Source organism: Schistocerca cancellata, chromosome 8 (genome assembly GCF_023864275.1).
Source record: "Schistocerca cancellata isolate TAMUIC-IGC-003103 chromosome 8, iqSchCanc2.1, whole genome shotgun sequence".
Taxonomy (NCBI): domain Eukaryota; kingdom Metazoa; phylum Arthropoda; class Insecta; order Orthoptera; family Acrididae; genus Schistocerca; species Schistocerca cancellata.
In genome coordinates, this window is record NC_064633.1 from 81419829 (window position 1) to 81444542 (window position 24714).

Sequence of the window (24714 nt, forward strand, 5' to 3'; positions counted from 1 at the left end):
TGCTGCTTTCCTACACATCTCACATCATATCGATGTACAAATTAAATTCCAAAACAAATTTATTTCATTTCAGAGTTACTTTCAGCTTCAAATACCGTTCCTCTGATATTCATCCGAAGCTAGGCATCGTCGTAACCCGTTACGTTCATCACGCAAGGCTCACGAGAGGGGCGCATGTTGGATTCGCGTAGACACAAAATTTTGAGCCGCCCAGCGTGGGGCTCGAACCCACGACCCTGAGATTAAGAGTCTCATGCTCTACCGACTGAGCTAGCCGGGCTGTACACAAGGGTTACGAGCCATACAATACTGATTTGACCTGCGACCATCTATTGAAGATTCTTTTGACTACAGCTTATTTCCTGCTGCCACAAATCAGCTACAATCCTATTTAATGAAAAATTGTCTCCGAAAGGCATCAAATCTGCTTGAAATGATACGTGGCTATCAGCACCATTATTCAACACACATGCTCGACTGTGCGCAGACGCCTGTGGCGTAGCCCTTGGGTCCTGAATCAGATGCAGTAGTTGCAACAAAAACTCTCCTGAACGGCACTGTGCCGAAAATTTCGCTACAGATCACCCTTGTGTTGCTTGTGCTTCAGGTAGACGCCGGTTTTGCAGCCAGGAAGCGGACAGCAGCTACTTTCAACTAGTTTTGCAGTACTCAAACAACACACTAAAACAGCATGCATCTTTGGCAGAACAGGAAAAACTCGACCATGACAGGATTCGAACCTGCAATCTTCGGATCCGAAGTCCGACGCCTTATCCATTAGGCCACACGGTCACTGGCGCAATATGCTTCCCCACACACACCTCATTTTCACCATTTGTACACTTGACGGAATGAATTTCCCATCTTTGACCCAGATCTCCATCTCAAATTTTAGTACTAAAAGTGCGACGCTACTTCTTGCTGTGTCCCATCGCAAGTTACATTCAAGCCCTTATGACGCTGATCAAACAAGAGGTGGCAAATCAGCTTCAATCGCTTAGTGCCATCTCAGTCGCTTGCGGAAGGTACCTCACCTTAAGTGATACAATGGCGAGTTGTCGCTATTACCAAAGCGCCGCCGCCGCCGACGACGACGATGATAATCGCGAGGGTCTTTATCAGGGGTAGAAAATACATCACAAGAACTAAGTATTTCACGTCGGCATTCACCGGAGACTGCCAAAAGCAGCAGTGTCTGGTGCCCACTTTAATAGCACCATTCACACTATTCATTTGCGAGAGCATTTCTTAAATACCGCACCCATTCATAATTTTTTTTATCCTTGACCGCTTTTTTCGAAAGGGCCACGGTGGGAGGGGCTGTTACAAAATTCATTTGCCTCCTGTGAGGATCGAACTCACGACCTCTGGTTTACTAGACCAGCGCTCTGCCACTGAGCTAAGGAGGCGCCTCCTAGCGCGCTTTTCGGGTACTTTGTTCTTACAGACTAGTGAATCGGAGCCCTTCAGCTCGAAACGCACCGCATGAGCGACCATTATTTGCATTTCGTTAGCACAGCTGCTGCTTTCCTACACATCTCACACCATATCGACGTACAAATTAAATTCCAAAACAAATTTATTTCATTTCAGAGTTACTTTCAGCTTCAAATACCGTTCCTCTGATATTCATCCGAAGCTAGGCATCGTCGTAACCCGTTACGTTCATCACGCAAGGCTCACGAGAGGGGCGCATGTTGGATCCGCGTAGACACAAAATTTTGAGCCGCCCAGCGTGGGGCTCGAACCCACGACCCTGAGATTAAGAGTCTCATGCTCTACCGACTGAGCTAGCCGGGCTGTACACAAGGGTTACGAGCCATACAATACTGATTTGACCTGCGACCATCTATTGAAGATTCTTTTGACTACAGCTTATTTCCTGCTGCCACAAATCAGCTACAATCCTATTTAATGAAAAATTGTCTCCGAAAGGCATCAAATCTGCTTGAAATGATACGTGGCTATCAGCACCATTATTCAACACACATGCTCGACTGTGCGCAGACGCCTGTGGCGTAGCCCTTGGGTCCTGAATCAGATGCAGTAGTTGCAACAAAAACTCTCCTGAACGGCACTGTGCCGAAAATTTCGCTACACATCACCCTTGTCTTGCTTGTGCTTCAGGTAGACGCCGGTTTTGCAGCCAGGAAGCGGACAGCAGCTACTTTCAACTAGTTTTGCAGTACTCAAACAACACACTAAAACAGCATGCATCTTTTGCAGAACAGGAAAAACTCGACCGTGACAGGATTCGAACCTGCAATCTTCGGATCCGAAGTCCGACGCCTTATCCATTAGGCCACACGGTCACTGGCGCAATATGCTTCCCCACACACACCTCATTTTCACCATTTGTACACTTGGCGGAATGAATTTCCCATCTTTGACCCAGTTCTCCATCTCAAATTTTAGTACTAAAAGTACGACGCTACTTCTTGCTGTGTCCCATCGCAAGTTACATTCAAGCCCTTATGACGCTGATCAAACAAGAGGTGGCAAATCAGCTTCAATCGCTTAGTGCCATCTCAGTCGCTTGCGGAAGGTACCTCACCTTAAGTGATACAATGGCGAGTTGTCGCTATTACCAAAGCGCCGCCGCCGCCGCCGACGACGACGACGACGACGATGATAATCGCGATGGTCTTTATCAGGGGTAGAAAATACATCACAAGAACTAAGTATTTCACGTCGGCATTCACCGGAGACTGCCAAAAGCAGCAGTGTCTGGTGCCCACTTTAATAGCACCATTCACACTATTCATTTGCGAGAGCATTTCTTAAATACCGCACCCATTCATAATTTTTTTTATCCTTGACCGCTTTTTTCGAAAGGGCCACGGTGGGAGGGGCTGTTACAAAATTCATTTGCCTCCTGTGAGGATCGAACTCACGACCTCTGGTTTACTAGACCAGCGCTCTGCCACTGAGCTAAGGAGGCGCCTCCTAGCGCGCTTTTCGGGTACTTTGTTCTTACAGACTAGTGAATCGGAGCCCTTCAGCTCGAAACGCACCGCATGAGCGACCATTATTTGCATTTCGTTAGCACAGCTGCTGCTTTCCTACACATCTCACACCATATCGATGTACAAATTAAATTCCAAAACAAATTTATTTCATTTCAGAGTTACTTTCAGCTTCAAATACCGTTCCTCTGATATTCATCCGAAGCTAGGCATCGTCGTAACCCGTTACGTTCATCACGCAAGGCTCACGAGAGGGGCGCATGTTGGATCCGCGTAGACACAAAATATTGAGCCGCCCAGCGTGGGGCTCGAACCCACGACCCTGAGATTAAGAGTCTCATGCTCTACCGACTGAGCTAGCCGGGCTGTACACAAGGGTTACGAGCCATACAATACTGATTTGACCTGCGACCATCTATTGAAGATTCTTTTGACTACAGCTTATTTCCTGCTGCCACAAATCAGCTACAATCCTATTTAATGAAAAATTGTCTCCGAAAGGCATCAAATCTGCTTGAAATGATACGTGGCTATCAGCACCATTATTCAACACACATGCTCGACTGTGCGCAGACGCCTGTGGCGTAGCCCTTGGGTCCTGAATCAGATGCAGTAGTTGCAAAAAAAACTCTCCTGAACGGCACTGTGCCGAAAATTTCGCTACAGATCACCCTTGTGTTGCTTGTGCTTCAGGTAGACGCCGGTTTTGCAGCCAGGAAGCGGACAGCAGCTACTTTCAACTAGTTTTGCAGTACTCAAACAACACACTAAAACAGCATGCATCTTTTGCAGAACAGGAAAAACTCGACCGTGACAGGATTCGAACCTGCAATCTTCGGATCCGAAGTCCGACGCCTTATCCATTAGGCCACACGGTCACTGGCGCAATATGCTTCCCCACACACACCTCATTTTCACCATTTGTACACTTGGCGGAATGAATTTCCCATCTTTGACCCAGTTCTCCATCTCAAATTTTAGTACTAAAAGTGCGACGCTACTTCTTGCTGTGTCCCATCGCAAGTTACATTCAAGCCCTTATGACGCTGATCAAACAAGAGGTGGCAAATCAGCTTCAATCGCTTAGTGCCATCTCAGTCGCTTGCGGAAGGTACCTCACCTTAAGTGATACAATGGCGAGTTGTCGCTATTACCAAAGCGCCGCCGCCGACGACGATGATAATCGCGAGGGTCTTTATCAGGGGTAGAAAATACATCACAAGAACTAAGTATTTCACGTCGGCATTCACCGGAGACTGCCAAAAGCAGCAGTGTCTGGTGCCCACTTTAATAGCACCATTCACACTATTCATTTGCGAGAGCATTTCTTAAATACCGCACCCATTCATAATTTTTTTTATCCTTGACCGCTTTTTTCGAAAGGGCCACGGTGGGAGGGGCTGTTACAAAATTCATTTGCCTCCTGTGAGGATCGAACTCACGACCTCTGGTTTACTAGACCAGCGCTCTGCCACTGAGCTAAGGAGGCGCCTCCTAGCGCGCTTTTCGGGTACTTTGTTCTTACAGACTAGTCAATCGGAGCCCTTCAGCTCGAAACGCACCGCATGAGCGACCATTATTTGCATTTCGTTAGCACAGCTGCTGCTTTCCTACACATCTCACACCATATCGATGTACAAATTAAATTCCAAAACAAATTTATTTCATTTCAGAGTTACTTTCAGCTTCAAATACCGTTCCTCTGATATTCATCCGAAGCTAGGCATCGTCGTAACCCGTTACGTTCATCACGCAAGGCTCACGAGAGGGGCGCATGTTGGATCCGCGTAGACACAAAATATTGAGCCGCCCAGCGTGGGGCTCGAACCCACGACCCTGAGATTAAGAGTCTCATGCTCTACCGACTGAGCTAGCCGGGCTGTACACAAGGGTTACGAGCCATACAATACTGATTTGACCTGCGACCATCTATTGAAGATTCTTTTGACTACAGCTTATTTCCTGCTGCCACAAATCAGCTACAATCCTATTTAATGAAAAATTGTCTCCGAAAGGCATCAAATCTGCTTGAAATGATACGTGGCTATCAGCACCATTATTCAACACACATGCTCGACTGTGCGCAGACGCCTGTGGCGTAGCCCTTGGGTCCTGAATCAGATGCAGTAGTTGCAACAAAAACTCTCCTGAACGGCACTGTGCCGAAAATTTCGCTACAGATCACCCTTGTGTTGCTTGTGCTTCAGGTAGACGCCGGTTTTGCAGCCAGGAAGCGGACAGCAGCTACTTTCAACTAGTTTTGCAGTACTCAAACAACACACTAAAACAGCATGCATCTTTTGCAGAACAGGAAAAACTCGACCGTGACAGGATTCGAACCTGCAATCTTCGGATCCGAAGTCCGACGCCTTATCCATTAGGCCACACGGTCACTGGCGCAATATGCTTCCCCACACACACCTCATTTTCACCATTTGTACACTTGGCGGAATGAATTTCCCATCTTTGACCCAGTTCTCCATCTCAAATTTTAGTACTAAAAGTGCGACGCTACTTCTTGCTGTGTCCCATCGCAAGTTACATTCAAGCCCTTATGACGCTGATCAAACAAGAGGTGGCAAATCAGCTTCAATCGCTTAGTGCCATCTCAGTCGCTTGCAGAGGGTACCTCACCTTAAGTGATACAATGGCGAGTTGTCGCTATTACCAAAGCGCCGCCGCCGCCGCCGACGACGATGATAATCGCGAGGGTCTTTATCAGGGGTAGAAAATACATCACAAGAACTAAGTATTTCTTTCACGTCGGCATTCACCGGAGACTGCCAAAAGCAGCAGTGTCTGGTGCCCACTTTAATAGCACCATTCACACTATTCATTTGCGAGAGCATTTCTTAAATACCGCACCCATTCATAATTTTTTTTATCCTTGACCGCTTTTTTCGAAAGGGCCACGGTGGGAGGGGCTGTTACAAAATTCATTTGCCTCCTGTGAGGATCGAACTCACGACCTCTGGTTTACTAGACCAGCGCTCTGCCACTGAGCTAAGGAGGCGCCTCCTAGCGCGCTTTTCGGGTACTTTGTTCTTACAGACTAGTCAATCGGAGCCCTTCAGCTCGAAACGCACCGCATGAGCGACCATTATTTGCATTTCGTTAGCACAGCTGCTGCTTTCCTACACATCTCACACCATATCGATGTACAAATTAAATTCCAAAACAAATTTATTTCATTTCAGAGTTACTTTCAGCTTCAAATACCGTTCCTCTGATATTCATCCGAAGCTAGGCATCGTCGTAACCCGTTACGTTCATCACGCAAGGCTCACGAGAGGGGCGCATGTTGGATCCGCGTAGACACAAAATTTTGAGCCGCCCAGCGTGGGGCTCGAACCCACGACCCTGAGATTAAGAGTCTCATGCTCTACCGACTGAGCTAGCCGGGCTGTACACAAGGGTTACGAGCCATACAATACTGATTTGACCTGCGACCATCTATTGAAGATTCTTTTGACTACAGCTTATTTCCTGCTGCCACAAATCAGCTACAATCCTATTTAATGAAAAATTGTCTCCGAAAGGCATCAAATCTGCTTGAAATGATACGTGGCTATCAGCACCATTATTCAACACACATGCTCGACTGTGCGCAGACGCCTGTGGCGTAGCCCTGGGTCCTGAATCAGATGCACTAGTTGCAACAAAAACTCTCCTGAACGGCACTGTGCCGAAAATTTCGCTACAGATCACCCTTGTGTTGCTTGTGCTTCAGGTAGACGCCGGTTTTGCAGCCAGGAAGCGGACAGCAGCTACTTTCAACTAGTTTTGCAGTACTCAAACAACACACTAAAACAGCATGCATCTTTTGCAGAACAGGAAAAACTCGACCGTGACAGGATTCGAACCTGCAATCTTCGGATCCGAAGTCCCACGCCTTTTCCATTAGGCCACACGGTCACTGGCGCAATATGCTTCCCCACACACACCTCATTTTCACCATTTGTACACTTGGCGGAATGAATTTCCCATCTTTGACCCAGTTCTCCATCTCAAATTTTAGTACTAAAAGTGCGACGCTACTTCTTGCTGTGTCCCATCGCAAGTTACATTCAAGCCCTTATGACGCTGATCAAACAAGAGGTGGCAAATCAGCTTCAATCGCTTAGTGCCATCTCAGTCGCTTGCGGAAGGTACCTCACCTTAAGTGATACAATGGCGAGTTGTCGCTATTACCAAAGCGCCGCCGCCGCCGACGACGACGATGATAATCGCGAGGGTCTTTATCAGGGGTAGAAAATACATCACAAGAACTAAGTATTTCACGTCGGCATTCACCGGAGACTGCCAAAAGCAGCAGTGTCTGGTGCCCACTTTAATAGCACCATTCACACTATTCATTTGCGAGAGCATTTCTTAAATACCGCACCCATTCATAATTTTTTTTATCCTTGACCGCTTTTTTCGAAAGGGCCACGGTGGGAGGGGCTGTTACAAAATTCATTTGCCTCCTGTGAGGATCGAACTCACGACCTCTGGTTTACTAGACCAGCGCTCTGCCACTGAGCTAAGGAGGCGCCTCCTAGCGCGCTTTTCGGGTACTTTGTTCTTACAGACTAGTCAATCGGAGCCCTTCAGCTCGAAACGCACCGCATGAGCGACCATTATTTGCATTTCGTTAGCACAGCTGCTGCTTTCCTACACATCTCACACCATATCGATGTACAAATTAAATTCCAAAACAAATTTATTTCATTTCAGAGTTACTTTCAGCTTCAAATACCGTTCCTCTGATATTCATCCGAAGCTAGGCATCGTCGTAACCCGTTACGTTCATCACGCAAGGCTCACGAGAGGGGCGCATGTTGGATCCGCGTAGACACAAAATTTTGAGCCGCCCAGCGTGGGGCTCGAACCCACGACCCTGAGATTAAGAGTCTCATGCTCTACCGACTGAGCTAGCCGGGCTGTACACAAGGGTTACGAGCCATACAATACTGATTTGACCTGCGACCATCTATTGAAGATTCTTTTGACTACAGCTTATTTCCTGCTGCCACAAATCAGCTACAATCCTATTTAATGAAAAATTGTCTCCGAAAGGCATCAAATCTGCTTGAAATGATACGTGGCTATCAGCACCATTATTCAACACACATGCTCGACTGTGCGCAGACGCCTGTGGCGTAGCCCTGGGTCCTGAATCAGATGCACTAGTTGCAACAAAAACTCTCCTGAACGGCACTGTGCCGAAAATTTCGCTACAGATCACCCTTGTGTTGCTTGTGCTTCAGGTAGACGCCGGTTTTGCAGCCAGGAAGCGGACAGCAGCTACTTTCAACTAGTTTTGCAGTACTCAAACAACACACTAAAACAGCATGCATCTTTTGCAGAACAGGAAAAACTCGACCGTGACAGGATTCGAACCTGCAATCTTCGGATCCGAAGTCCCACGCCTTTTCCATTAGGCCACACGGTCACTGGCGCAATATGCTTCCCCACACACACCTCATTTTCACCATTTGTACACTTGGCGGAATGAATTTCCCATCTTTGACCCAGTTCTCCATCTCAAATTTTAGTACTAAAAGTGTGACGCTACTTCTTGCTGTGTCCCATCGCAAGTTACATTCAAGCCCTTATGACGCTGATCAAACAAGAGGTGGCAAATCAGCTTCAATCGCTTAGTGCCATCTCAGTCGCTTGCGGAAGGTACCTCACCTTAAGTGATACAATGGCGAGTTGTCGCTATTACCAAAGCGCCGCCGCCGCCGACGACGACGACGACGATGATAATCGCGAGGGTCTTTATCAGGGGTAGAAAATACATCACAAGAACTAAGTATTTCACGTCGGCATTCACCGGAGACTGCCAAAAGCAGCAGTGTCTGGTGCCCACTTTAATAGCACCATTCACACTATTCATTTGCGAGAGCATTTCTTAAATACCGCACCCATTCATAATTTTTTTTATCCTTGACCGCTTTTTTCGAAAGGGCCACGGTGGGAGGGGCTGTTACAAAATTCATTTGCCTCCTGTGAGGATCGAACTCACGACCTCTGGTTTACTAGACCAGCGCTCTGCCACTGAGCTAAGGAGGCGCCTCCTAGCGCGCTTTTCGGGTACTTTGTTCTTACAGACTAGTGAATCGGAGCCCTTCAGCTCGAAACGCACCGCATGAGCGACCATTATTTGCATTTCGTTAGCACAGCTGCTGCTTTCCTACACATCTCACACCATATCGATGTACAAATTAAATTCCAAAACAAATTTATTTCATTTCAGAGTTACTTTCAGCTTCAAATACCGTTCCTCTGATATTCATCCGAAGCTAGGCATCGTCGTAACCCGTTACGTTCATCACGCAAGGCTCACGAGAGGGGCGCATGTTGGATCCGCGTAGACACAAAATTTTGAGCCGCCCAGCGTGGGGCTCGAACCCACGACCCTGAGATTAAGAGTCTCATGCTCTACCGACTGAGCTAGCCGGGCTGTACACAAGGGTTACGAGCCATACAATACTGATTTGACCTGCGACCATCTATTGAAGATTCTTTTGACTACAGCTTATTTCCTGCTGCCACAAATCAGCTACAATCCTATTTAATGAAAAATTGTCTCCGAAAGGCATCAAATCTGCTTGAAATGATACGTGGCTATCAGCACCATTATTCAACACACATGCTCGACTGTGCGCAGACGCCTGTGGCGTAGCCCTTGGGTCCTGAATCAGATGCAGTAGTTGCAACAAAAACTCTCCTGAACGGCACTGTGCCGAAAATTTCGCTACAGATCACCCTTGTGTTGCTTGTGCTTCAGGTAGACGCCGGTTTTGCAGCCAGGAAGCGGACAGCAGCTACTTTCAACTAGTTTTGCAGTACTCAAACAACACACTAAAACAGCATGCATCTTTTGCAGAACAGGAAAAACTCGACCGTGACAGGATTCGAACCTGCAATCTTCGGATCCGAAGTCCGACGCCTTATCCATTAGGCCACACGGTCACTGGCGCAATATGCTTCCCCACACACACCTCATTTTCACCATTTGTACACTTGGCGGAATGAATTTCCCATCTTTGACCCAGTTCTCCATCTCAAATTTTAGTACTAAAAGTGCGACGCTACTTCTTGCTGTGTCCCATCGCAAGTTACATTCAAGCCCTTATGACGCTGATCAAACAAGAGGTGGCAAATCAGCTTCAATCGCTTAGTGCCATCTCAGTCGCTTGCGGAAGGTACCTCACCTTAAGTGATACAATGGCGAGTTGTCGCTATTACCAAAGCGCCGCCGCCGCCGACGACGACGATGATAATCGCGAGGGTCTTTATCAGGGGTAGAAAATACATCACAAGAACTAAGTATTTCACGTCGGCATTCACCGGAGACTGCCAAAAGCAGCAGTGTCTGGTGCCCACTTTAATAGCACCATTCACACTATTCATTTGCGAGAGCATTTCTTAAATACCGCACCCATTCATAATTTTTATATCCTTGACCGCTTTTTTCGAAAGGGCCACGGTGGGAGGGGCTGTTACAAAATTCATTTGCCTCCTGTGAGGATCGAACTCACGACCTCTGGTTTACTAGACCAGCGCTCTGCCACTGAGCTAAGGAGGCGCCTCCTAGCGCGCTTTTCGGGTACTTTGTTCTTACAGACTAGTGAATCGGAGCCCTTCAGCTCGAAACGCACCGCATGAGCGACCATTATTTGCATTTCGTTAGCACAGCTGCTGCTTTCCTACACATCTCACATCATATCGATGTACAAATTAAATTCCAAAACAAATTTATTTCATTTCAGAGTTACTTTCAGCTTCAAATACCGTTCCTCTGATATTCATCCGAAGCTAGGCATCGTCGTAACCCGTTACGTTCATCACGCAAGGCTCACGAGAGGGGCGCATGTTGGATCCGCGTAGACACAAAATTTTGAGCCGCCCAGCGTGGGGCTCGAACCCACGACCCTGAGATTAAGAGTCTCATGCTCTACCGACTGAGCTAGCCGGGCTGTACACAAGGGTTACGAGCCATACAATACTGATTTGACCTGCGACCATCTATTGAAGATTCTTTTGACTACAGCTTATTTCCTGCTGCCACAAATCAGCTACAATCCTATTTAATGAAAAATTGTCTCCGAAAGGCATCAAATCTGCTTGAAATGATACGTGGCTATCAGCACCATTATTCAACACACATGCTCGACTGTGCGCAGACGCCTGTGGCGTAGCCCTTGGGTCCTGAATCAGATGCAGTAGTTGCAACAAAAACTCTCCTGAACGGCACTGTGCCGAAAATTTCGCTACAGATCACCCTTGTGTTGCTTGTGCTTCAGGTAGACGCCGGTTTTGCAGCCAGGAAGCGGACAGCAGCTACTTTCAACTAGTTTTGCAGTACTCAAACAACACACTAAAACAGCATGCATCTTTTGCAGAACAGGAAAAACTCGACCATGACAGGATTCGAACCTGCAATCTTCGGATCCGAAGTCCGACGCCTTATCCATTAGGCCACACGGTCACTGGCGCAATATGCTTCCCCACACACACCTCATTTTCACCATTTGTACACTTGGCGGAATGAATTTCCCATCTTTGACCCAGTTCTCCATCTCAAATTTTAGTACTAAAAGTGCGACGCTACTTCTTGCTGTGTCCCATCGCAAGTTACATTCAAGCCCTTATGACGCTGATCAAACAAGAGGTGGCAAATCAGCTTCAATCGCTTAGTGCCATCTCAGTCGCTTGCGGAAGGTACCTCACCTTAAGTGATACAATGGCGAGTTGTCGCTATTACCAAAGCGCCGCCGCCGCCGACGACGACGATGATAATCGCGAGGGTCTTTATCAGGGGTAGAAAATACATCACAAGAACTAAGTATTTCACGTCGGCATTCACTGGAGACTGCCAAAAGCAGCAGTGTCTGGTGCCCACTTTAATAGCACCATTCACACTATTCATTTGCGAGAGCATTTCTTAAATACCGCACCCATTCATAATTTTTATATCCTTGACCGCTTTTTTCGAAAGGGCCACGGTGGGAGGGGCTGTTACAAAATTCATTTGCCTCCTGTGAGGATCGAACTCACGACCTCTGGTTTACTAGACCAGCGCTCTGCCACTGAGCTAAGGAGGCGCCTCCTAGCGCGCTTTTCGGGTACTTTGTTCTTACAGACTAGTGAATCGGAGCCCTTCAGCTCGAAACGCACCGCATGAGCGACCATTATTTGCATTTCGTTAGCACAGCTGCTGCTTTCCTACACATCTCACATCATATCGATGTACAAATTAAATTCCAAAACAAATTTATTTCATTTCAGAGTTACTTTCAGCTTCAAATACCGTTCCTCTGATATTCATCCGAAGCTAGGCATCGTCGTAACCCGTTACGTTCATCACGCAAGGCTCACGAGAGGGGCGCATGTTGGATCCGCGTAGACACAAAATTTTGAGGCGCCCAGCGTGGGGCTCGAACCCACGACCCTGAGATTAAGAGTCTCATGCTCTACCGACTGAGCTAGCCGGGCTGTACACAAGGGTTACGAGCCATACAATACTGATTTGACCTGCGACCATCTATTGAAGATTCTTTTGACTACAGCTTATTTCCTGCTGCCACAAATCAGCTACAATCCTATTTAATGAAAAATTGTCTCCGAAAGGCATCAAATCTGCTTGAAATGATACGTGGCTATCAGCACCATTATTCAACACACATGCTCGACTGTGCGCAGACGCCTGTGGCGTAGCCCTTGGGTCCTGAATCAGATGCAGTAGTTGCAACAAAAACTCTCCTGAACGGCACTGTGCCGAAAATTTCGCTACAGATCACCCTTGTGTTGCTTGTGCTTCAGGTAGACGCCGGTTTTGCAGCCAGGAAGCGGACAGCAGCTACTTTCAACTAGTTTTGCAGTACTCAAACAACACACTAAAACAGCATGCATCTTTTGCAGAACAGGAAAAACTCGACCATGACAGGATTCGAACCTGCAATCTTCGGATCCGAAGTCCGACGCCTTATCCATTATGCCACACGGTCACTGGCGCAATATGCTTCCCCACACACACCTCATTTTCACCATTTGTACACTTGGCGGAATGAATTTCCCATCTTTGACCCAGTTCTCCATCTCAAATTTTAGTACTAAAAGTGCGACGCTACTTCTTGCTGTGTCCCATCGCAAGTTACATTCAAGCCCTTATGACGCTGATCAAACAAGAGGTGGCAAATCAGCTTCAATCGCTTAGTGCCATCTCAGTCGCTTGCGGAAGGTACCTCACCTTAAGTGACACAATGGCGAGTTGTCGCTATTACCAAAGCGCCGCCGCCGCCGACGACGACGATGATAATCGCGAGGGTCTTTATCAGGGGTAGAAAATACATCACAAGAACTAAGTATTTCACGTCGGCATTCACCGGAGACTGCCAAAAGCAGCAGTGTCTGGTGCCCACTTTAATAGCACCATTCACACTATTCATTTGCGAGAGCATTTCTTAAATACCGCACCCATTCATAATTTTTTTTATCCTTGACCGCTTTTTTCGAAAGGGCCACGGTGGGAGGGGCTGTTACAAAATTCATTTGCCTCCTGTGAGGATCGAACTCACGACCTCTGGTTTACTAGACCAGCGCTCTGCCACTGAGCTAAGGAGGCGCCTCCTAGCGCGCTTTTCGGGTACTTTGTTCTTACAGACTAGTCAATCGGAGCCCTTCAGCTCGAAACGCACCGCATGAGCGACCATTATTTGCATTTCGTTAGCACAGCTGCTGCTTTCCTACACATCTCACACCATATCGATGTACAAATTAAATTCCAAAACAAATTTATTTCATTTCAGAGTTACTTTCAGCTTCAAATACCGTTCCTCTGATATTCATCCGAAGCTAGGCATCGTCGTAACCCGTTACGTTCATCACGCAAGGCTCACGAGAGGGGCGCATGTTGGATCCGCGTAGACACAAAATTTTGAGCCGCCCAGCGTGGGGCTCGAACCCACGACCCTGAGATTAAGAGTCTCATGCTCTACCGACTGAGCTAGCCGGGCTGTACACAAGGGTTACGAGCCATACAATACTGATTTGACCTGCGACCATCTATTGAAGATTCTTTTGACTACAGCTTATTTCCTGCTGCCACAAATCAGCTACAATCCTATTTAATGAAAAATTGTCTCCGAAAGGCATCAAATCTGCTTGAAATGATACGTGGCTATCAGCACCATTATTCAACACACATGCTCGACTGTGCGCAGACGCCTGTGGCGTAGCCCTTGGGTCCTGAATCAGATGCAGTAGTTGCAACAAAAACTCTCCTGAACGGCACTGTGCCGAAAATTTCGCTACAGATCACCCTTGTGTTGCTTGTGCTTCAGGTAGACGCCGGTTTTGCAGCCAGGAAGCGGACAGCAGCTACTTTCAACTAGTTTTGCAGTACTCAAACAACACACTAAAACAGCATGCATCTTTTGCAGAACAGGAAAAACTCGACCGTGACAGGATTCGAACCTGCAATCTTCGGATCCGAAGTCCGACGCCTTATCCATTAGGCCACACGGTCACTGGCGCAATATGCTTCCCCACACACACCTCATTTTCACCATTTGTACACTTGGCGGAATGAATTTCCCATCTTTGACCCAGTTCTCCATCTCAAATTTTAGTACTAAAAGTGCGACGCTACTTCTTGCTGTGTCCCATCGCAAGTTACATTCAAGCCCTTATGACGCTGATCAAACAAGAGGTGGCAAATCAGCTTCAATCGCTTAGTGCCATCTCAGTCGCTTGCGGAAGGTACCTCACCTTAAGTGACACAATGGCGAGTTGTCGCTATTACCAAAGCGCCGCCGCCGCCGACGACGACGATGATAATCGCGAGGGTCTTTATCAGGGGTAGAAAATACATCACAAGAACTAAGTATTTCACGTCGGCATTCACCGGAGACTGCCAAAAGCAGCAGTGTCTGGTGCCCACTTTAATAGCACCATTCACACTATTCATTTGCGAGAGCATTTCTTAAATACCGCACCCATTCATAATTTTTTTTATCCTTGACCGCTTTTTTCGAAAGGGCCACGGTGGGAGGGGCTGTTACAAAATTCATTTGCCTCCTGTGAGGATCGAACTCACGACCTCTGGTTTACTAGACCAGCGCTCTGCCACTGAGCTAAGGAGGCGCCTCCTAGTGCGCTTTTCGGGTACTTTGTTCTTACAGACTAGTCAATCGGAGCCCTTCAGCTCGAAACGCACCGCATGAGCGACCATTATTTGCATTTCGTTAGCACAGCTGCTGCTTTCCTACACATCTCACACCATATCGATGTACAAATTAAATTCCAAAACAAATTTATTTCATTTCAGAGTTACTTTCAGCTTCAAATACCGTTCCTCTGATATTCATCCGAAGCTAGGCATCGTCGTAACCCGTTACGTTCATCACGCAAGGCTCACGAGAGGGGCGCATGTTGGATCCGCGTAGACACAAAATTTTGAGCCGCCCAGCGTGGGGCTCGAACCCACGACCCTGAGATTAAGAGTCTCATGCTCTACCGACTGAGCTAGCCGGGCTGTACACAAGGGTTACGAGCCATACAATACTGATTTGACCTGCGACCATCTATTGAAGATTCTTTTGACTACAGCTTATTTCCTGCTGCCACAAATCAGCTACAATCCTATTTAATGAAAAATTGTCTCCGAAAGGCATCAAATCTGCTTGAAATGATACGTGGCTATCAGCACCATTATTCAACACACATGCTCGACTGTGCGCAGACGCCTGTGGCGTAGCCCTTGGGTCCTGAATCAGATGCAGTAGTTGCAACAAAAACTCTCCTGAACGGCACTGTGCCGAAAATTTCGCTACAGATCACCCTTGTGTTGCTTGTGCTTCAGGTAGACGCCGGTTTTGCAGCCAGGAAGCGGACAGCAGCTACTTTCAACTAGTTTTGCAGTACTCAAACAACACACTAAAACAGCATGCATCTTTTGCAGAACAGGAAAAACTCGACCGTGACAGGATTCGAACCTGCAATCTTCGGATCCGAAGTCCGACGCCTTATCCATTAGGCCACACGGTCACTGGCGCAATATGCTTCCCCACACACACCTCATTTTCACCATTTGTACACTTGGCGGAATGAATTTCCCATCTTTGACCCAGTTCTCCATCTCAAATTTTAGTACTAAAAGTGCGACGCTACTTCTTGCTGTGTCCCATCGCAAGTTACATTCAAGCCCTTATGACGCTGATCAAACAAGAGGTGGCAAATCAGCTTCAATCGCTTAGTGCCATCTCAGTCGCTTGCGGAAGGTACCTCACCTTAAGTGATACAATGGCGAGTTGTCGCTATTACCAAAGCGCCGCCGCCGCCGCCGACGACGACGACGACGACGATGATAATCGCGATGGTCTTTATCAGGGGTAGAAAATACATCACAAGAACTAAGTATTTCACGTCGGCATTCACCGGAGACTGCCAAAAGCAGCAGTGTCTGGTGCCCACTTTAATAGCACCATTCACACTATTCATTTGCGAGAGCATTTCTTAAATACCGCACCCATTCATAATTTTTATATCCTTGACCGCTTTTTTCGAAAGGGCCACGGTGGGAGGGGCTGTTACAAAATTCATTTGCCTCCTGTGAGGATCGAACTCACGACCTCTGGTTTACTAGACCAGCGCTCTGCCACTGAGCTAAGGAGGCGCCTCCTAGCGCGCTTTTCGGGTACTTTGTTCTTACAGACTAGTGAATCGGAGCCCTTCAGCTCGAAACGCACCGCATGAGCGACCATTATTTGCATTTCGTTAGCACAGCTGCTGCTTTCCTACACATCTCACATCATATCGATGTACAAATTAAATTCCAAAACAAATTTATTTCATTTCAGAGTTACTTTCAGCTTCAAATACCGTTCCTCTGATATTCATCCGAAGCTAGGCATCGTCGTAACCCGTTACGTTCATCACGCAAGGCTCACGAGAGGGGCGCATGTTGGATCCGCGTAGACACAAAATTTTGAGGCGCCCAGCGTGGGGCTCGAACCCACGACCCTGAGATTAAGAGTCTCATGCTCTACCGACTGAGCTAGCCGGGCTGTACACAAGGGTTACGAGCCATACAATACTGATTTGACCTGCGACCATCTATTGAAGATTCTTTTGACTACAGCTTATTTCCTGCTGCCACAAATCAGCTACAATCCTATTTAATGAAAAATTGTCTCCGAAAGGCATCAAATCTGCTTGAAATGATACGTGGCTATCAGCACCATTATTCAACACACATGCTCGACTGTGCGCAGACGCCTGTGGCGTAGCCCTTGGGTCCTGAATCAGATGCAGTAGTTGCAACAAAAACTCTCCTGAACGGCACTGTGCCGAAAATTTCGCTACAGATCACCCTTGTGTTGCTTGTGCTTCAGGTAGACGCCGGTTTTGCAGCCAGGAAGCGGACAGCAGCTACTTTCAACTAGTTTTGCAGTACTCAAACAACACACTAAAACAGCATGCATCTTTTGCAGAACAGGAAAAACTCGACCGTGACAGGATTCGAACCTGCAATCTTCGGATCCGAAGTCCGACGCCTTATCCATTAGGCCACACGGTCACTGGCGCAATATGCTTCCCCACACACACCTCATTTTCACCATTTGTACACTTGGCGGAATGAATTTCCCATCTTTGACCCAGTTCTCCATCTCAAATTTTAGTACTAAAAGTGCGACGCTACTTCTTGCTGTGTCCCATCGCAAGTTACATTCAAGCCCTTATGACGCTGATCAAACAAGAGGTGGCAAATCAGCTTCAATCGCTTAGTGCCATCTCAGTCGCTTGCGGAAGGTACCTCACCTTAAGTGATACAATGGCGAGTTGTCGCTATTACCAAAGCGCCGCCGCCGCCGCCGCCGCCGACGACGACGACGACGACGACGATGATAATCGCGATGGTCTTTATCAGGGGTAGAAAATACATCACAAGAACTAAGTATTTCACGTCGGCATTCACCGGAGACTGCCAAAAGCAGCAGTGTCTGGTGCCCACTTTAATAGCACCATTCACACTATTCATTTGCGAGAGCATTTCTTAAATACCGCACCCATTCATAATTTTTATATCCTTGACCGCTTTTTTCGAAAGGGCCACGGTGGGAGGGGCTGTTACAAAATTCATTTGCCTCCTGTGAGGATCGAACTCACGACCTCTGGTTTACTAGACCAGCGCTCTGCCACTGAGCTAAGGAGGCGCCTCCTAGCGCGCTTTTCGGGTACTTTGTTCTTACAGACTAGTGAATCGGAGCCCTTCAGCTCGAAACGCACCGCATGAGCGACCATTATTTGCATTTCGTTAGCACAGCTGCTGCTTTCCTACACATCTCACATCATATCGATGTACAAATTAAATTCCAAAACAAATTTATTTCATTTCAGAGTTACTTTCAGCTTCAAATACCGTTCCTCTGATATTCATCCGAAGCTAGGCATCGTCGTAACCCGTTACGTTCATCACGCAAGGCTCACGAGAGGGGCGCATGTTGGATCCGCGTAGACACAAAATTTTGAGCCGCCCAGCGTGGGGCTCGAACCCACGACCCTGAGATTAAGAGTCTCATGCTCTACCGACTGAGCTAGCCGGGCTGTACACAAGGGTTACGAGCCATACAATACTGATTTGACCTGCGACCATCTATTGAAGATTCTTTTGACTACAGCTTATTTCCTGCTGCCACAAATCAGCTACAATCCTATTTAATGAAAAATTGTCTCCGAAAGGCATCAAATCTGCTTGAAATGATACGTGGCTATCAGCACCATTATTCAACACACATGCTCGACTGTGCGCAGACGCCTGTGGCGTAGCCCTTGGGTCCTGAATCAGATGCAGTAGTTGCAACAAAAACTCTCCTGAACGGCACTGTGCCGAAAATTTCGCTACAGATCACCCTTGTGTTGCTTGTGCTTCAGGTAGACGCCGGTTTTGCAGCCAGGAAGCGGACAGCAGCTACTTTCAACTAGTTTTGCAGTACTCAAACAACACACTAAAACAGCATGCATCTTTTGCAGAACAGGAAAAACTCGACCGTGACAGGATTCGAACCTGCAATCTTCGGATCCGAAGTCCGACGCCTTATCCATTAGGCCACACGGTCACTGGCGCAATATGCTTCCCCACACACACCTCATTTTCACCATTTGTACACTTGGCGGAATGAATTTCCCATCTTTGACCCAGTTCTCCATCTCAAATTTTAGTACTAAAAGTGCGACGCTACTTCTTGCTGTGTCCCATCGCAAGTTACATTCAAGCCCTTATGACGCTGATCAAACAAGAGGTGGCAAATCAGCTTCAATCGCTTAGTGCCATCTCAGTCGCTTGCGGAAGGTACCTCACCTTAAGTGACACAATGGCGAGTTGTCGCTATTACCAAAGCGCCGCCGCCGCCGACGACGACGATGATAATCGCGAGGGTCTTTATCAGGGGTAGAAAATACATCACAAGAACTAAGTATTTCACGTCGGCATTCACCGGAGACTGCCAAAAGCAGCAGTGTCTGGTGCCCACTTTAATAGCACCATTCACACTATTCATTTGCGAGAGCATTTCTTAAATACCGCACCCATTCATAATTTTTTTTATCCTTGACCGCTTTTTTCGAAAGGGCCACGGTGGGAGGGGCTGTTACAAAATTCATTTGCCTCCTGTGAGGATCGAACTCACGACCTCTGGTTTACTAGACCAGCGCTCTGCCACTGAGCTAAGGAGGCGCCTCCTAGCGCGCTTTTCGGGTACTTTGTTCTTACAGACTAGTCAATCGGAGCCCTTCAGCTCGAAACGCACCGCATGAGCGACCATTATTTGCATTTCGTTAGCACAGCTGCTGCTTTCCTACACATCTCACACCATATCGATGTACAAATTAAATTCCAAAACAAATTTATTTCATTTCAGAGTTACTTTCAGCTTCAAATACCGTTCCTCTGATATTCATCCGAAGCTAGGCATCGTCGTAACCCGTTACGTTCATCACGCAAGGCTCACGAGAGGGGCGCATGTTGGATCCGCGTAGACACAAAATTTTGAGCCGCCCAGCGTGGGGCTCGAACCCACGACCCTGAGATTAAGAGTCTCATGCTCTACCGACTGAGCTAGCCGGGCTGTACACAAGGGTTACGAGCCATACAATACTGATTTGACCTGCGACCATCTATTGAAGATTCTTTTGACTACAGCTTATTTCCTGCTGCCACAAATCAGCTACAATCCTATTTAATGAAAAATTGTCTCCGAAAGGCATCAAATCTGCTTGAAATGATACGTGGCTATCAGCACCATTATTCAACACACATGCTCGACTGTGCGCAGACGCCTGTGGCGTAGCCCTTGGGTCCTGAATCAGATGCAGTAGTTGCAACAAAAACTCTCCTGAACGGCACTGTGCCGAAAATTTCGCTACAGATCACCCTTGTGTTGCTTGTGCTTCAGGTAGACGCCGGTTTTGCAGCCAGGAAGCGGACAGCAGCTACTTTCAACTAGTTTTGCAGTACTCAAACAACACACTAAAACAGCATGCATCTTTTGCAGAACAGGAAAAACTCGACCGTGACAGGATTCGAACCTGCAATCTTCGGATCCGAAGTCCGACGCCTTATCCATTAGGCCACACGGTCACTGGCGCAATATGCTTCCCCACACACACCTCATTTTCACCATTTGTACACTTGGCGGAATGAATTTCCCATCTTTGACCCAGTTCTCCATCTCAAATTTTAGTACTAAAAGTGCGACGCTACTTCTTGCTGTGTCCCATCGCAAGTTACATTCAAGCCCTTATGACGCTGATCAAACAAGAGGTGGCAAATCAGCTTCAATCGCTTAGTGCCATCTCAGTCGCTTGCGGAAGGTACCTCACCTTAAGTGATACAATGGCGAGTTGTCGCTATTACCAAAGCGCCGCCGCCGCCGCCGCCGCCGACGACGACGACGACGACGACGACGATGATAATCGCGATGGTCTTTATCAGGGGTAGAAAATACATCACAAGAACTAAGTATTTCACGTCGGCATTCACCGGAGACTGCCAAAAGCAGCAGTGTCTGGTGCCCACTTTAATAGCACCATTCACACTATTCATTTGCGAGAGCATTTCTTAAATACCGCACCCATTCATAATTTTTATATCCTTGACCGCTTTTTTCGAAAGGGCCACGGTGGGAGGGGCTGTTACAAAATTCATTTGCCTCCTGTGAGGATCGAACTCACGACCTCTGGTTTACTAGACCAGCGCTCTGCCACTGAGCTAAGGAGGCGCCTCCTAGCGCGCTTTTCGGGTACTTTGTTCTTACAGACTAGTGAATCGGAGCCCTTCAGCTCGAAACGCACCGCATGAGCGACCATTATTTGCATTTCGTTAGCACAGCTGCTGCTTTCCTACACATCTCACATCATATCGATGTACAAATTAAATTCCAAAACAAATTTATTTCATTTCAGAGTTACTTTCAGCTTCAAATACCGTTCCTCTGATATTCATCCGAAGCTAGGCATCGTCGTAACCCGTTACGTTCATCACGCAAGGCTCACGAGAGGGGCGCATGTTGGATCCGCGTAGACACAAAATTTTGAGGCGCCCAGCGTGGGGCTCGAACCCACGACCCTGAGATTAAGAGTCTCATGCTCTACCGACTGAGCTAGCCGGGCTGTACACAAGGGTTACGAGCCATACAATACTGATTTGACCTGCGACCATCTATTGAAGATTCTTTTGACTACAGCTTATTTCCTGCTGCCACAAATCAGCTACAATCCTATTTAATGAAAAATTGTCTCCGAAAGGCATCAAATCTGCTTGAAATGATACGTGGCTATCAGCACCATTATTCAACACACATGCTCGACTGTGCGCAGACGCCTGTGGCGTAGCCCTTGGGTCCTGAATCAGATGCAGTAGTTGCAACAAAAACTCTCCTGAACGGCACTGTGCCGAAAATTTCGCTACAGATCACCCTTGTGTTGCTTGTGCTTCAGGTAGACGCCGGTTTTGCAGCCAGGAAGCGGACAGCAGCTACTTTCAACTAGTTTTGCAGTACTCAAACAACACACTAAAACAGCATGCATCTTTTGCAGAACAGGAAAAACTCGACCGTGACAGGATTCGAACCTGCAATCTTCGGATCCGAAGTCCGACGCCTTATCCATTAGGCCACACGGTCACTGGCGCAATATGCTTCCCCACACACACCTCATTTTCACCATTTGTACACTTGGCGGAATGAATTTCCCATCTTTGACCCAGTTCTCCATCTCAAATTTTAGTACTAAAAGTGCGACGCTACTTCTTGCTGTGTCCCATCGCAAGTTACATTCAAGCCCTTATGACGCTGATCAAACAAGAGGTGGCAAATCAGCTTCAATCGCTTAGTGCCATCTCAGTCGCTTGCGGAAGGTACCTCACCTTAAGTGATACAATGGCGAGTTGTCGCTATTACCAAAGCGCCGCCGCCGCCGCCGCCGCCGACGACGACGACGACGACGACGACGATGATAATCGCGATGGTCTTTATCAGGGGTAGAAAATACATCACAAGAACTAAGTATTTCACGTCGGCATTCACCGGAGACTGCCAAAAGCAGCAGTGTCTGGTGCCCACTTTAATAGCACCATTCACACTATTCATTTGCGAGAGCATTTCTTAAATACCGCACCCATTCATAATTTTTATATCCTTGACCGCTTTTTTCGAAAGGGCCACGGTGGGAGGGGCTGTTACAAAATTCATTTGCCTCCTGTGAGGATCGAACTCACGACCTCTGGTTTACTAGACCAGCGCTCTGCCACTGAGCTAAGGAGGCGCCTCCTAGCGCGCTTTTCGGGTACTTTGTTCTTACAGACTAGTGAATCGGAGCCCTTCAGCTCGAAACGCACCGCATGAGCGACCATTATTTGCATTTCGTTAGCACAGCTGCTGCTTTCCTACACATCTCACATCATATCGATGTACAAATTAAATTCCAAAACAAATTTATTTCATTTCAGAGTTACTTTCAGCTTCAAATACCGTTCCTCTGATATTCATCCGAAGCTAGGCATCGTCGTAACCCGTTACGTTCATCACGCAAGGCTCACGAGAGGGGCGCATGTTGGATCCGCGTAGACACAAAATTTTGAGGCGCCCAGCGTGGGGCTCGAACCCACGACCCTGAGATTAAGAGTCTCATGCTCTACCGACTGAGCTAGCCGGGCTGTACACAAGGGTTACGAGCCATACAATACTGATTTGACCTGCGACCATCTATTGAAGATTCTTTTGACTACAGCTTATTTCCTGCTGCCACAAATCAGCTACAATCCTATTTAATGAAAAATTGTCTCCGAAAGGCATCAAATCTGCTTGAAATGATACGTGGCTATCAGCACCATTATTCAACACACATGCTCGACTGTGCGCAGACGCCTGTGGCGTAGCCCTTGGGTCCTGAATCAGATGCAGTAGTTGCAACAAAAACTCTCCTGAACGGCACTGTGCCGAAAATTTCGCTACAGATCACCCTTGTGTTGCTTGTGCTTCAGGTAGACGCCGGTTTTGCAGCCAGGAAGCGGACAGCAGCTACTTTCAACTAGTTTTGCAGTACTCAAACAACACACTAAAACAGCATGCATCTTTTGCAGAACAGGAAAAACTCGACCATGACAGGATTCGAACCTGCAATCTTCGGATCCGAAGTCCGACGCCTTATCCATTAGGCCACACGGTCACTGGCGCAATATGCTTCCCCACACACACCTCATTTTCACCATTTGTACACTTGGCGGAATGAATTTCCCATCTTTGACCCAGTTCTCCATCTCAAATTTTAGTACTAAAAGTGCGACGCTACTTCTTGCTGTGTCCCATCGCAAGTTACATTCAAGCCCTTATGACGCTGATCAAACAAGAGGTGGCAAATCAGCTTCAATCGCTTAGTGCCATCTCAGTCGCTTGCGGAAGGTACCTCACCTTAAGTGATACAATGGCGAGTTGTCGCTATTACCAAAGCGCCGCCGCCGCCGACGACGACGACGATGATAATCGCGAGGGTCTTTATCAGGGGTAGAAAATACATCACAAGAACTAAGTATTTCACGTCGGCATTCACCGGAGACTGCCAAAAGCAGCAGTGTCTGGTGCCCACTTTAATAGCACCATTCACACTATTCATTTGCGAGAGCATTTCTTAAATACCGCACCCATTCATAATTTTTTTTATCCTTGACCGCTTTTTTCGAAAGGGCCACGGTGGGAGGGGCTGTTACAAAATTCATTTGCCTCCTGTGAGGATCGAACTCACGACCTCTGGTTTACTAGACCAGCGCTCTGCCACTGAGCTAAGGAGGCGCCTCCTAGCGCGCTTTTCGGGTACTTTGTTCTTACAGACTAGTCAATCGGAGCCCTTCAGCTCGAAACGCACCGCATGAGCGACCATTATTTGCATTTCGTTAGCACAGCTGCTGCTTTCCTACACATCTCACACCATATCGATGTACAAATTAAATTCCAAAACAAATTTATTTCATTTCAGAGTTACTTTCAGCTTCAAATACCGTTCCTCTGATATTCATCCGAAGCTAGGCATCGTCGTAACCCGTTACGTTCATCACGCAAGGCTCACGAGAGGGGCGCATGTTGGATCCGCGTAGACACAAAATTTTGAGCCGCCCAGCGTGGGGCTCGAACCCACGACCCTGAGATTAAGAGTCTCATGCTCTACCGACTGAGCTAGCCGGGCTGTACACAAGGGTTACGAGCCA

General features: G+C 47.4%; 49 non-coding genes across 49 annotated transcripts; all 49 read right to left on the reverse strand.

The window, feature by feature from the left end:
- Positions 1-207: 207 nt before the first annotated feature.
- On the reverse strand, positions 208-280 carry Trnak-cuu (transfer RNA lysine (anticodon CUU)). The gene has a single exon. It is a non-coding gene; the product is annotated as a tRNA-Lys (tRNA).
- Positions 281-719: 439 nt separating this feature from the next.
- On the reverse strand, positions 720-792 carry Trnar-ucg (transfer RNA arginine (anticodon UCG)). The gene has a single exon. It is a non-coding gene; the product is annotated as a tRNA-Arg (tRNA).
- A 545-nt stretch (positions 793-1337) lies between these two features.
- Positions 1338-1409, reverse strand: Trnat-agu (transfer RNA threonine (anticodon AGU)). Its single transcript has one exon. It is a non-coding gene; the product is annotated as a tRNA-Thr (tRNA).
- A 318-nt stretch (positions 1410-1727) lies between these two features.
- On the reverse strand, positions 1728-1800 carry Trnak-cuu (transfer RNA lysine (anticodon CUU)). Its single transcript has one exon. It is a non-coding gene; the product is annotated as a tRNA-Lys (tRNA).
- Positions 1801-2239: 439 nt separating this feature from the next.
- On the reverse strand, positions 2240-2312 carry Trnar-ucg (transfer RNA arginine (anticodon UCG)). The gene has a single exon. It is a non-coding gene; the product is annotated as a tRNA-Arg (tRNA).
- A 557-nt stretch (positions 2313-2869) lies between these two features.
- Trnat-agu (transfer RNA threonine (anticodon AGU)) lies at positions 2870-2941 on the reverse strand. The gene has a single exon. It is a non-coding gene; the product is annotated as a tRNA-Thr (tRNA).
- Positions 2942-3259: 318 nt separating this feature from the next.
- Positions 3260-3332, reverse strand: Trnak-cuu (transfer RNA lysine (anticodon CUU)). Its single transcript has one exon. It is a non-coding gene; the product is annotated as a tRNA-Lys (tRNA).
- A 439-nt stretch (positions 3333-3771) lies between these two features.
- Positions 3772-3844, reverse strand: Trnar-ucg (transfer RNA arginine (anticodon UCG)). The gene has a single exon. It is a non-coding gene; the product is annotated as a tRNA-Arg (tRNA).
- A 539-nt stretch (positions 3845-4383) lies between these two features.
- Trnat-agu (transfer RNA threonine (anticodon AGU)) lies at positions 4384-4455 on the reverse strand. Its single transcript has one exon. It is a non-coding gene; the product is annotated as a tRNA-Thr (tRNA).
- Positions 4456-4773: 318 nt separating this feature from the next.
- Trnak-cuu (transfer RNA lysine (anticodon CUU)) lies at positions 4774-4846 on the reverse strand. The gene has a single exon. It is a non-coding gene; the product is annotated as a tRNA-Lys (tRNA).
- Positions 4847-5285: 439 nt separating this feature from the next.
- On the reverse strand, positions 5286-5358 carry Trnar-ucg (transfer RNA arginine (anticodon UCG)). The gene has a single exon. It is a non-coding gene; the product is annotated as a tRNA-Arg (tRNA).
- A 549-nt stretch (positions 5359-5907) lies between these two features.
- Positions 5908-5979, reverse strand: Trnat-agu (transfer RNA threonine (anticodon AGU)). Its single transcript has one exon. It is a non-coding gene; the product is annotated as a tRNA-Thr (tRNA).
- Positions 5980-6297: 318 nt separating this feature from the next.
- On the reverse strand, positions 6298-6370 carry Trnak-cuu (transfer RNA lysine (anticodon CUU)). Its single transcript has one exon. It is a non-coding gene; the product is annotated as a tRNA-Lys (tRNA).
- A 438-nt stretch (positions 6371-6808) lies between these two features.
- Trnar-ucg (transfer RNA arginine (anticodon UCG)) lies at positions 6809-6881 on the reverse strand. The gene has a single exon. It is a non-coding gene; the product is annotated as a tRNA-Arg (tRNA).
- Positions 6882-7426: 545 nt separating this feature from the next.
- Positions 7427-7498, reverse strand: Trnat-agu (transfer RNA threonine (anticodon AGU)). The gene has a single exon. It is a non-coding gene; the product is annotated as a tRNA-Thr (tRNA).
- Positions 7499-7816: 318 nt separating this feature from the next.
- Positions 7817-7889, reverse strand: Trnak-cuu (transfer RNA lysine (anticodon CUU)). The gene has a single exon. It is a non-coding gene; the product is annotated as a tRNA-Lys (tRNA).
- Positions 7890-8327: 438 nt separating this feature from the next.
- Trnar-ucg (transfer RNA arginine (anticodon UCG)) lies at positions 8328-8400 on the reverse strand. The gene has a single exon. It is a non-coding gene; the product is annotated as a tRNA-Arg (tRNA).
- Positions 8401-8951: 551 nt separating this feature from the next.
- On the reverse strand, positions 8952-9023 carry Trnat-agu (transfer RNA threonine (anticodon AGU)). The gene has a single exon. It is a non-coding gene; the product is annotated as a tRNA-Thr (tRNA).
- Positions 9024-9341: 318 nt separating this feature from the next.
- On the reverse strand, positions 9342-9414 carry Trnak-cuu (transfer RNA lysine (anticodon CUU)). Its single transcript has one exon. It is a non-coding gene; the product is annotated as a tRNA-Lys (tRNA).
- Positions 9415-9853: 439 nt separating this feature from the next.
- On the reverse strand, positions 9854-9926 carry Trnar-ucg (transfer RNA arginine (anticodon UCG)). Its single transcript has one exon. It is a non-coding gene; the product is annotated as a tRNA-Arg (tRNA).
- A 544-nt stretch (positions 9927-10470) lies between these two features.
- Positions 10471-10542, reverse strand: Trnat-agu (transfer RNA threonine (anticodon AGU)). Its single transcript has one exon. It is a non-coding gene; the product is annotated as a tRNA-Thr (tRNA).
- Positions 10543-10860: 318 nt separating this feature from the next.
- Positions 10861-10933, reverse strand: Trnak-cuu (transfer RNA lysine (anticodon CUU)). The gene has a single exon. It is a non-coding gene; the product is annotated as a tRNA-Lys (tRNA).
- A 439-nt stretch (positions 10934-11372) lies between these two features.
- On the reverse strand, positions 11373-11445 carry Trnar-ucg (transfer RNA arginine (anticodon UCG)). Its single transcript has one exon. It is a non-coding gene; the product is annotated as a tRNA-Arg (tRNA).
- Positions 11446-11989: 544 nt separating this feature from the next.
- Trnat-agu (transfer RNA threonine (anticodon AGU)) lies at positions 11990-12061 on the reverse strand. The gene has a single exon. It is a non-coding gene; the product is annotated as a tRNA-Thr (tRNA).
- A 318-nt stretch (positions 12062-12379) lies between these two features.
- Trnak-cuu (transfer RNA lysine (anticodon CUU)) lies at positions 12380-12452 on the reverse strand. The gene has a single exon. It is a non-coding gene; the product is annotated as a tRNA-Lys (tRNA).
- A 439-nt stretch (positions 12453-12891) lies between these two features.
- Positions 12892-12964, reverse strand: Trnar-ucg (transfer RNA arginine (anticodon UCG)). The gene has a single exon. It is a non-coding gene; the product is annotated as a tRNA-Arg (tRNA).
- Positions 12965-13509: 545 nt separating this feature from the next.
- Positions 13510-13581, reverse strand: Trnat-agu (transfer RNA threonine (anticodon AGU)). Its single transcript has one exon. It is a non-coding gene; the product is annotated as a tRNA-Thr (tRNA).
- Positions 13582-13899: 318 nt separating this feature from the next.
- On the reverse strand, positions 13900-13972 carry Trnak-cuu (transfer RNA lysine (anticodon CUU)). The gene has a single exon. It is a non-coding gene; the product is annotated as a tRNA-Lys (tRNA).
- Positions 13973-14411: 439 nt separating this feature from the next.
- Trnar-ucg (transfer RNA arginine (anticodon UCG)) lies at positions 14412-14484 on the reverse strand. Its single transcript has one exon. It is a non-coding gene; the product is annotated as a tRNA-Arg (tRNA).
- A 545-nt stretch (positions 14485-15029) lies between these two features.
- On the reverse strand, positions 15030-15101 carry Trnat-agu (transfer RNA threonine (anticodon AGU)). Its single transcript has one exon. It is a non-coding gene; the product is annotated as a tRNA-Thr (tRNA).
- A 318-nt stretch (positions 15102-15419) lies between these two features.
- On the reverse strand, positions 15420-15492 carry Trnak-cuu (transfer RNA lysine (anticodon CUU)). Its single transcript has one exon. It is a non-coding gene; the product is annotated as a tRNA-Lys (tRNA).
- A 439-nt stretch (positions 15493-15931) lies between these two features.
- Trnar-ucg (transfer RNA arginine (anticodon UCG)) lies at positions 15932-16004 on the reverse strand. Its single transcript has one exon. It is a non-coding gene; the product is annotated as a tRNA-Arg (tRNA).
- A 556-nt stretch (positions 16005-16560) lies between these two features.
- Trnat-agu (transfer RNA threonine (anticodon AGU)) lies at positions 16561-16632 on the reverse strand. The gene has a single exon. It is a non-coding gene; the product is annotated as a tRNA-Thr (tRNA).
- A 318-nt stretch (positions 16633-16950) lies between these two features.
- On the reverse strand, positions 16951-17023 carry Trnak-cuu (transfer RNA lysine (anticodon CUU)). Its single transcript has one exon. It is a non-coding gene; the product is annotated as a tRNA-Lys (tRNA).
- A 439-nt stretch (positions 17024-17462) lies between these two features.
- Trnar-ucg (transfer RNA arginine (anticodon UCG)) lies at positions 17463-17535 on the reverse strand. Its single transcript has one exon. It is a non-coding gene; the product is annotated as a tRNA-Arg (tRNA).
- Positions 17536-18100: 565 nt separating this feature from the next.
- Positions 18101-18172, reverse strand: Trnat-agu (transfer RNA threonine (anticodon AGU)). Its single transcript has one exon. It is a non-coding gene; the product is annotated as a tRNA-Thr (tRNA).
- A 318-nt stretch (positions 18173-18490) lies between these two features.
- On the reverse strand, positions 18491-18563 carry Trnak-cuu (transfer RNA lysine (anticodon CUU)). The gene has a single exon. It is a non-coding gene; the product is annotated as a tRNA-Lys (tRNA).
- Positions 18564-19002: 439 nt separating this feature from the next.
- On the reverse strand, positions 19003-19075 carry Trnar-ucg (transfer RNA arginine (anticodon UCG)). The gene has a single exon. It is a non-coding gene; the product is annotated as a tRNA-Arg (tRNA).
- Positions 19076-19620: 545 nt separating this feature from the next.
- Positions 19621-19692, reverse strand: Trnat-agu (transfer RNA threonine (anticodon AGU)). The gene has a single exon. It is a non-coding gene; the product is annotated as a tRNA-Thr (tRNA).
- A 318-nt stretch (positions 19693-20010) lies between these two features.
- On the reverse strand, positions 20011-20083 carry Trnak-cuu (transfer RNA lysine (anticodon CUU)). Its single transcript has one exon. It is a non-coding gene; the product is annotated as a tRNA-Lys (tRNA).
- Positions 20084-20522: 439 nt separating this feature from the next.
- Trnar-ucg (transfer RNA arginine (anticodon UCG)) lies at positions 20523-20595 on the reverse strand. The gene has a single exon. It is a non-coding gene; the product is annotated as a tRNA-Arg (tRNA).
- A 568-nt stretch (positions 20596-21163) lies between these two features.
- Positions 21164-21235, reverse strand: Trnat-agu (transfer RNA threonine (anticodon AGU)). Its single transcript has one exon. It is a non-coding gene; the product is annotated as a tRNA-Thr (tRNA).
- A 318-nt stretch (positions 21236-21553) lies between these two features.
- Positions 21554-21626, reverse strand: Trnak-cuu (transfer RNA lysine (anticodon CUU)). Its single transcript has one exon. It is a non-coding gene; the product is annotated as a tRNA-Lys (tRNA).
- A 439-nt stretch (positions 21627-22065) lies between these two features.
- On the reverse strand, positions 22066-22138 carry Trnar-ucg (transfer RNA arginine (anticodon UCG)). Its single transcript has one exon. It is a non-coding gene; the product is annotated as a tRNA-Arg (tRNA).
- A 568-nt stretch (positions 22139-22706) lies between these two features.
- Positions 22707-22778, reverse strand: Trnat-agu (transfer RNA threonine (anticodon AGU)). Its single transcript has one exon. It is a non-coding gene; the product is annotated as a tRNA-Thr (tRNA).
- A 318-nt stretch (positions 22779-23096) lies between these two features.
- On the reverse strand, positions 23097-23169 carry Trnak-cuu (transfer RNA lysine (anticodon CUU)). Its single transcript has one exon. It is a non-coding gene; the product is annotated as a tRNA-Lys (tRNA).
- A 439-nt stretch (positions 23170-23608) lies between these two features.
- Trnar-ucg (transfer RNA arginine (anticodon UCG)) lies at positions 23609-23681 on the reverse strand. Its single transcript has one exon. It is a non-coding gene; the product is annotated as a tRNA-Arg (tRNA).
- A 548-nt stretch (positions 23682-24229) lies between these two features.
- Trnat-agu (transfer RNA threonine (anticodon AGU)) lies at positions 24230-24301 on the reverse strand. The gene has a single exon. It is a non-coding gene; the product is annotated as a tRNA-Thr (tRNA).
- Positions 24302-24619: 318 nt separating this feature from the next.
- On the reverse strand, positions 24620-24692 carry Trnak-cuu (transfer RNA lysine (anticodon CUU)). The gene has a single exon. It is a non-coding gene; the product is annotated as a tRNA-Lys (tRNA).
- Between the last annotated feature and the right edge of the window lie 22 nt (positions 24693-24714).